Source organism: Hippichthys cyanospilos, chromosome 18 (assembly GCF_059441005.1).
Source record: "Hippichthys cyanospilos isolate Australia breed blue-spotted pipefish chromosome 18, RoL_Hcya_1.0, whole genome shotgun sequence".
NCBI lineage: Eukaryota > Metazoa > Chordata > Actinopteri > Syngnathiformes > Syngnathidae > Hippichthys > Hippichthys cyanospilos.
In genome coordinates this window covers 15394645-15404326 of record NC_142386.1, presented here as the reverse complement: position 1 = coordinate 15404326, position 9682 = coordinate 15394645, and the positions used below count along the sequence as shown (strand labels likewise).

Below are 9682 nucleotides of genomic sequence, written 5' to 3'. Positions count from 1 at the left end.
TACATGCTTGAGCAGCTAACGTGGTCGGACCTCCACTTATTACAGTATTGATGCATAGTCCGGCTGGACCAGTGTTCGTTGTAGCAGAGGAAAAAGGGACACCTTTTAGACATTACTTGCTTCCATAAAGCGGCATGACCTCACAATATCTTAACCACTGTGGTTACATCTGGGTAACTCTATGATACTAACTCTACCCATTTATAAAACACATCTGTCAAAACCAAACCACTCTTGCATTGTCTTTAAGCTCAACAAATCTATATGAATCACCCAAAATTAATATATTGGTTGCACATTGTATCTTCTTTTTGATTTAAAGAACTCTTGCATATTATACTTTACACACATAAAAAACATTATTTATTTATTTTTTTTAAATTACAGAATATGTGTAATTCTGCTGTACTTGTCACAAAGGGGCATGGTGGAGTGCGGAGGTGCGCGACTCAGAAATGCAAGGAAGCCGTGTGGAATGTGGCACAAAGACAAATGGCTCTTTGTTCTTTTCTATTTGTTCTTTGCTCATTATTCCTGTACCAAGAGACTATGTACGAATTGAAACATTACCCCCTAATGGAGGGCGGACTATTCTTCACCCCCCACCCACCACCCCGGTGTCCAGTAAGCCATAAAGGGGTCTATCCAGGGCTCGTACCGCCTGGCTGACCTCCTAATAAACAAAGTAACACCTTCATGTTCCATGTCTCAATGTTCTCCTGGCTAATCTTCAGTTAATTTACCAAAACAGGCATAGCATAGTACAGTACTTTATATTTTTGCGCATTCCCCATCCTGTTCAGTTTTTTGATTAAATGATCTTTTAAGCTTCAAACTTATCAGCCCCAGCAATTATTGGTTCCACCTTTCCCTCACTCCTGATCAACATGCCATGAGATCATGACAAAATGTTTTTGTAGCTCTTGAGGTCCTACATATGCCTACAGTTAAAATTTGGAAAACCTTATCCTCCAAGTCTCAATGCTATTCTGACAAATTTTCAGTTCATTTACTCTTACGGGCTTGGCACAATACATGAAAGTTTAAAATATGACATTTTTGTCTGTAACTAGGTGGCGTTATAATAAATATAAAATTTATCATGCAGATATTTTAAGGCTATAATTAGTAAATTTTCTGTAAAGTTTCAGATTTTTTTAAGCTTGCACATTGAAGTTATTAGGTGTTTTTGTTGCTCATGGCAAAGGAAATTTGACTTTGAAACACGTATTATGAAGCCCAGCCCCCATCATATGTTCGCCGACCTTCATGAAATTTTGCCCAGGTGTGCCCATATGTCTGATAATGGGTCACACCTAATGTGAAGTTGATCGGATCAAGGGTTTCGGTACCAAAAAATGTACAAAATCGGGCCAAATGCTACATTCAACTGTTGATAACTCTGGTTCTGTACATCCTAACAAATGGTGCTTTATAATGTTTTTGTAGGTCTTGAGGTTCTACATATGCATAAAAAAATTCCGTAGCTCTAGGTCAAACGGGTCAGAACTGGCTGCCGTTTAAAGGATAATCTGGGCTCAATTACAGCAAGTTTTGCTGATATGAGCAAACTCCGACTTTGGGGTGGCATACAGACCACCCCCTTTATCACAGTCGTAAAATTTGGAAACCCTTATTCTCCAAGTCTCGATGCTATTCGGACAAATTTTCAGTTCATTTACTCTTACGGGTTTAGCACAACTCATGAAAGTTTAAAAAATAACATTTTTGTCTGTAACTAGGTGGCGCTATGAAAAATTTGAAATTTAACGACGCAAGTATTTTAAAGCTCTGACTAGTACATTTTCTGTAAAGTTTCAGTGTTTTTGAAGCTTGCACATTGGAGTTAAGGTTTATGTTGCTCATGGCAAAGGAAATATGACTTTGAAACACGTATTTTGAAGCCCTGCCCCCATCATATATGTTAGCCGATCTTCACAAAATGTTGCCCATGTGTGCTCCTATGTCAGATAATGGAGCACGCCAAATGTGAAGTTGATCGGGTCAAGGATTTCGGTACTGAAATTTCTACAAAAACCGGCCAACTGGCACATTCAACAGTTGATAACTCTGGTTCTGTACATCCTAACACATGGCGCTTGATAATGTTTTTGTAGGTCTTGAGGTCCTACATATGCGTAAACAATTTCGTAGCTCTAGGTCAAACGAGTCGGACCTGGCTGCCATTTTAGGATCAACTGGGCTCAATTACAGCAAGTTTGGCTGATTTGGGCAAACTCCGACTTTGAGGTGGCATACAGACCCACCCCCTTTATCACAAAGTCCTAAAATTTGAAAACCCTTATTCTCCAAGTCTCGACGCTATTCAGAAAAATTTTCAGTTCATTTACTCCTACGGGTTTAGCACAATACATGAGTTTAAAAAGTGACATTCTTGTCAATAACTAGGTGGCGCTATAATAAATTTGAAAATTTATCATGCAGATTCTTTAAAGCTTTGAGTAATACATTTTCTGTAAAGATTCCGATTTTTTTTTAAGCTTGCACATTGGAGTTAAGGTTTTTGTTGCTCATGGCGAAGGAAATTTGACACACATAATTTAAAGCCCCGCTCCTATCATATATGTCAGCCGATCTTAACAAAATTTTGCCCAGTTGTGGCGCTATGTCTGATAATGGAGCATGCCAAATTATAAGTCGATCGCGACATTTGTTTAGGAGCTATTAAAAGGAATTTGGTACTTGCAAAAACCCAAAATTGGAACAAAAAGGCGCATAAAAAATTATATCTCTGGTTCTGTACATCTTAGCATATGGCGTTCTATAATTTTTTTAGGTCTTGAGGTCCTACGAATGCTTAAAAAAAATTCATAGCTCTCGGGGAAACGGGCCGTGACCCAATAAAATTGTTCGACACTACTCGGGCCCTAATAATAATAATAATCTGGAGAAAAACAAGAGGGCTCTCGCAGTGGTAGCTGCTTGGGCCCTAATAATAATTATAATCTGGAGAAAAACAAGAGGGCTCTCGCAGCGGTAGCTGCTCGGGCCCTAATAATAATCCGGAGAAAAACAAGAGAGCTCTTGCAGCGGTAGCTGCTCAGGCCCTAATAATAATAATGATCTGGAGAAAAACAAGTATATTCCCCCAAAACTATTCCCCCAAAAGTGTATATGAATTGGATGTAAGGGATGAAATATTGTCACTGTTGTGGCTACTTTTGGTAGAAACAGTGGTCCGAAATCTTACTTCCCATTTCTCTGGATTAAGTTAACTGTTTCACTATGTTAAGGTATGGGCGATCTTTCAACAAAAACAAACACACTGGGAACTAGTTTGTTGTGGGAAGCTTTTCTCGTTTCCTTTAATGCTTAATGTGTTATTTTCAGCAAAATCAATCAATTATTACAATACATTAATTGCATTCATGAATTGTTTGTGGGTATATTTTCACCACCTCATGCTAATATTTGTCATCAGGACCAGGTGGTTCCCCAATGAGACATGCAATTATTATTATTATTATTATTATTATTATTATTATTATTATTATTATTATTATTATTATTATTATTATTATTAAGTTATTACATTTCCCATTGCTTCTTACTGGAACAAATGTAATGTTTAGTGTTATAGTCTCTACCTAAACTTCAATTTGCTGGACACTTTGGAGCCACTACAAATTATGCTCTGATATAATTCCCCATTTCTGGATCATAAACTACTGGATTCCTCATAGTGTCTATATATACACCAATATTTCTCTGACAATTATTTCTATCATGTAGTATTTTCATTTATATTTTATATCTAAATTCTGTAGTTTAATACTACAGTATAATTCTGTACATGAACCTAAATCGCATGAAAATATATAACTTCTCCTGTACGTCTCTACTGTATGTACATACATCTACGGACTAAATAGTTTGTATCATTTTATATATGTTACTAGCAGCCTTCCTTTGTGACTGACAGACTTCCTTATCTGTTATTTTCTCCAACATCTTTCTTGCCACAACTTCAACATTTTTATACAATTTTGTATTTTCAACTCAAAACCTTCTTTTTCTCTACCACAATTCCGGTCTCCAACAAGATACCCTTACTCTTCTCCATCATACCAAAATGTCTGTTTTCTTCCCCACATTTTTTTTACTTTTCTTTTACGACTGCATTCTCAGCTGAATAGTGAACTTATCCAATCGTTGAGTGATGAAGTTCACTCATGTCTACTTTTTTTTTTAAGATAATTTGATTTAACATAGTATTTTTCATCTGCGGTTGATATGCTCCGTCTATTTATCTACCATCTATTATACAACTACAGGGGACCCCTGGTTTATGACGTCCCTACCTTGCGTTATTTTCACCTTACGACGTGGGCCGCAATGTTTTTTTTGTCCCCCCCCCGCCATTTTTTTCACCTTACAACACCTTAAACATGGCAGTCAGTGTGCGCGCGTGTCTACTAGGGGTAACATGCTCATATGTCACTACACGTGTCACTACTTTCGTCATTACAATGTTGGTCTGCTATTGTTCGATGTCACGACTCCCTGAGATTCTAGTCTACTATTGGGTGGCGTCACGGGGGTCACGAAGATGCCGGTCTACTACTGTTCTGCGGAAGATTTTATCTTGTTTGAGAGTGCTTTCAATATGGTATTTATTGTGCATTTAATACTTAATTCAAACTTTAATTGGTTATCCATTGGTCCCAAGATTGCTAGTGATGTTTGAGAGAAGAAAGAAGATGATCTATATGGAAACGAAGCTGAAGATAATCAAGAAATACAAAGAAGGCTAAGCTAGCCTAGCCGAGGCTACCCTCACTAGTGAATATGGTCTTAACAAGCTCGTCACTTTCACGAATGCGACCGGAACGAGCAGGATGGGAACCTCAGAACACACTGAAGGCCACTTTAAAGTTATAAAAGGGTTTATTGACAAAAGGTGCATGCAATGCATGAAGTAACAACTCAAGAAGACAAAGATACAACTCAGGAACAAAATTGGGATTCAAAGTACAAAAAAAAAAGAGACACTATAAAAGTGCATGTAACTGACCGTGATCAAGGGCGAAACGAGCTGGAGGACGTTGCCTTAACACTCAAAGTACAAACAAAATTTATTGAGGCAGATTGTGGAACAAGAGCAGGAAAAGTAGCAACTAAAAATACCTATGCTGTAAGTCAGAGCAGGAAGCGAGGGACTCAGAACAGGTATAGCAATTGGATGCAATAACATCCTTATGCTTTGGCTGCACCCAAATAGTACACTGATGACAATGGGCTGCAGGTGTGCGGCCGGTGGCTCCGCTTCCTAATCTGCAGGCAGGACAAGACATTAGAGACACAGGATGTGACAGTCACTTCACTTAAAGGTAAATAAATCCTTTATATATTTTTATATATGATATTGTTTAATTGTTTGCACATATATAATATATAAGTAGCACAGTATCCTATTTTGATACATTTTTTTTTAGAGACAGAGCAGTCTATAAAACTGTGAAAACCTTGAGAATAGAGGTTCGATAGAAAATGGGGTGAGAATAAATTTCTCAATGTGGTAATGTTGAAGAGTGGTTCTTGGACTGTGGAGGCCCTGGAGTGCTGGCCGGTGAAATCAAATGCTATATAAAGGTGTGTGGCGGAATAAAGAACGGCTGGTTCCACCAGACACACCCCAAAAGAGTGAAGTATTCTTGCCTCCGCTTCCACAAAGAACTGTCACTTACAGTCCTGTATGTATTAAATGAGACTGTTGTCTCCTTTCACACAATTCACATTTACGCAATGTTTTGCGCACATTTCAAACATGGAGTTTAAGTATGTACAGGACACTGTCGCCCTTTTCACATTTTTGTAGACTACTCTTCTTACTTGATAGTATTCTCAAGGTTTTTAGTTTCATAGACTGCTGTCTGTTTATTACTGCTGTCCCCTAGACACGCATTTTACTCACACACACCCCATGTGTATATGTGCACTCACTCACCCAAAGATGCCTTCACTCCTTCGGCTTTGAGTCAACCCTCAGTGCTCAGACACAGAGCTGAGGGTCTTACTGCCATGGTCACGGTCTTGCCTAGTTGTCGATTCTACCTCTGGAAACCTCAGGTGTCTTGCAATCCGACTCGTAGGACCAATTAGATGTCAGGTTCACCTAATAGACATTTATAAAAACTATAAGCAAAGAAGGAGAAAAGGCATGAGGAGAACAGAGATGCACTGCACGATTACAATTCTGGTGCATTCTGAAACAGTCTCTCCGAACCCTCTCTTTTTATTTGATTCAGAGGTCCCTAGGTTACATTAAGGTTCCAGCCCTAAAAAGGGCAAAAGTGCAGCTGGGGGGAGAAGCACGGCCGGAAACCAGTGTATTTGTTCATCTGTTTCTGCATGTGTAGGTGGAAGATTAGTACATGCATGGCACAACATTTCATGGAGCAAGACATTTTGCAAGTTATTTTCAATCACAAGTTAAGTGACATCTGTCTGCGATTTAAGCTTGGTCAAACTTGTCGCAGCAACCTTCTCACAGCAAAGCATTTCTTCATTGCAAGCAGTTACATTGAACCTTCTAACGGCAAAACATTTCTTCATAGTAAGCAGTTATATTGATTGTAGCAAATGTATAATCACTATATTTACAATTATTCCGACAGTGAGCAACTTAAGACATGCACACAGTCAGTCACCATGTGCATATCTGATGTTGGTCCTAAAGTGACCTATATCACATAACTCACATTTTGTCATTGATCAGCTAGGAATGGTCCTGGAATGAGCCACAGCAAAAAGTGAGATCATTCGTGGCTATTGCTTTGATGACACAAGGCAGCTCAGAACTCTTAATAATTCATGTGAACAGCACAACCTGATGATGTAAAACAACTTTTAAACATGTGTGTGAAACGTTTTGCATCTGGGTACTTATCCCATCATTTATGACGGGATAGCTGACGTGAAAAGCGTCGTCCAGGACCAATTCGGGAGAAGATTGCATCTATGATTCACATGTCTGTCAGAGCCAATACACAGCTTTTTGTTATGAATAACCGCGAAATCCGAGCAGATTCAGGACCCCAGCCAACCACATGAGTAAGTGGATGGTCAATGATCGTTGATCAACTGAAAACATACTCCAGGTATGCAAACAAAAACAGTCCCAAAAGGTAAAGTATCAAATCAAAATCACAAAGTTCAAACCCAAAATTTCTCGATGAAGAAGAACGCGGGATGAGAAAACAGAAATATGGCGAGGGTGCTTGGAGCGTGGTGAAGCAATAACCCGGCAACAAGCTCTCCTATACCAGCCACTTATAAAGCCTTCGTGGTGGACTGTGAACTCAGCCTAAAAGGCATCCTTTATGAGAAGGGAACTGTGAACTCAGCCTAAACAAAAAGCACAAGTTAAAGGCAGAAAACACAAAAGGCACAAGTTAAAAGCAGAAAACACAACACATTTGGAATTATTATTGGTTTTGAACCTGACAACAGAGTTACTTTAAATTTCAGTGTTTTTTTAATGGCCAAGACGTTGAAAGTTATTTGTTTTTTTGGTTGTTTTGGCTGGGAAAGAGGTCCATGATACTGGCGGAAATAAATGTATCATTTTATTGAATCAAATGTAGACCTGTGGACATTTTTGGAATTTTATTGCTAAATTAACATGAACTCAAGTTAGTAATCTGACTCCAGTTTGTGACCTTACCCAACTGCCACTCATCCAACAATTTGCGCGCTCGTTCTGCAATAGAAAGGTATCAGGAAGGCGGCATTATCACACACGAGTGGATTTATTCCTAACACGCAGATCTAATACAAGCACCTGGGTCTCGGGTCCCTCTCAATACATGTTGTTATATACTGTTGTTAACTTTAGCTTGCTCTCATTGGTCTTTCTTCCCCTGCAGAATTGCTTGCTTACTCCTCCTGGTTGTAGTTTTCCTCAAAGTTGTTTTTCACCAGATGCCAAGGTCATCTCGTCCACGCGACTCGCACCGCTTACTCTGAAACATTCCATTCTTACACTCCCTTGCACCCCATATTGTTTTGTTCACTTTACAGTCTCACACTCTCATACACAGAATGTAGCAACATCTAATGAACTACTTTAAGCTCAAACTCTTAGATTCCTTTAACATGTTTATTTGATGTAATTTATTTGAACCTGGGCAAGCAAGAATAAGCATAAACCAGGCGGCCAGAAGTCTCAACTTGCAAAATATTGCCAAACAAATCATAACTATTTTTAATTTTCAATAATTTTGTTATCATTATTATTTTTATATCTTGAGCAATAAGTGTTTTAGACATGACAATGTAATGTACAGTGGACCCCCAGGTTCCATTTTTTCCACGTTACAATTAATACTGAGTTGTTTCGTCCTCTCTTTAAGGCATAGACACTTTACGATTAACAATAATCATCAACAACTGTCATGACCTGTGGGGTTGGTTGTGTTTTGTTGTTTTGCCTCCCTCTTGAGGTGTTTTTAGGTAATTGCTCTAATTTTCTGTTGGCGTCAAACTGCCTCAGTTGCAACGCGTCACTACAATGCTTGTTTGCTATTGGTCGGTGTCTTGACTCTCTAAGATACTGGTCTACTATTGGTCAGCGTGACGAGGTCAAGAAGACACTGGTCGCTATTGGTCGGCTCACGGGGTCACAAAGGTGGCTGCCTAAAGACTTGATCTCGTGTGAAGGTGCTTTCAATATCATAATTATGCATTTTGGTGCTTAATTCAAACTTTAATTGGTAATCCATGAGTCCCAAGATTGCTAGTGATGTTAAAAGAGAAGTAAGATGATGATTTATATGGAAATGAAGCTGGAGATAATCAAAAAATATGAAGAAAGCAAAACTTGTCTTGCCTAGACTACCCTTACTAGGGAATATGAATAAATTGCACTTGTCACCATGGCAATAAACCAGCCGAAATAAAAAAGCTTACCCACTTTCAACACTTGTTCTTATATTTGTATATTTTCCAAAAGCCGTTCCATTTTAAAAGAAGCACATTTCTTTTTTAGTTTGGCTTGATGAGTGGATGTTTCACTGCACGTTCGTTTCACAAGGAAAAAGAGTTAGCATTTGCGTCTCTTAATGCCGCACTGTTGTTAGCTAGCTAACCTGCACGGGGTGTATATGCAGAAAACATTTTTGTCAATGCGTTTGATTGGATGAATAGTGTTAGTGAAACTTATCGTATCACTGGCTGGACACTTGTCACTCACTGTCACAATGCAAAACAACAAAACAGCAGCGGACTAGTGGAGGGGAAGATTATTAAGAGGGCGGCACTGACATGCGCAGAGCATATTCTGGCACTGTGGCTCTTATAGTAGTTAATTTTAATTACTGTATTTTCCGCACTATAAGGCGTAGATAATAAGGCGCACCCTCAATTAATGACATATTTTAAAACTTTTCCCATATATAAGGCACACCGGATTGTAAGGCACACCCTCAATTAATGACAGATGATACCGCTAAACTCTCAATAGCACAATAACTCAATGTCAATATGACCAACCTTGTTCAACTGTAAACACACAAAAGAAATAGGTAAAGCCTACTTTATCAGTTCATTCCCATCAACGAATCCCAATCTCAGTATTGATCCATATATAAGACGCAGCTGATTATAAGGCACACCATACGCTTTTTAAAAAAAAAATGAAGGCTTTTAGGTGCGCCTTATA

At 38.7% G+C, this 9682-nt stretch overlaps 1 long non-coding RNA gene across 2 annotated transcripts; it reads right to left on the bottom strand.

Moving 5' to 3' along the window:
* Nucleotides 1-4889: 4889 nt before the first annotated feature.
* On the bottom strand, nucleotides 4890-8071 carry LOC148409136 (uncharacterized). 2 transcript variants are annotated; one of them, XR_015868515.1, is made up of 5 exons: nucleotides 7805-8071; nucleotides 7688-7723; nucleotides 6723-7368; nucleotides 5969-6136; nucleotides 4890-5295 (listed from the first exon to the last, which is right to left on the bottom strand). It is a non-coding gene; the product is annotated as an uncharacterized LOC148409136 (long non-coding RNA). The 2 variants fall into 2 exon arrangements; XR_015868514.1 differs by having other exon boundaries at nucleotides 7688-8069.
* Between the last annotated feature and the right edge of the window lie 1611 nt (nucleotides 8072-9682).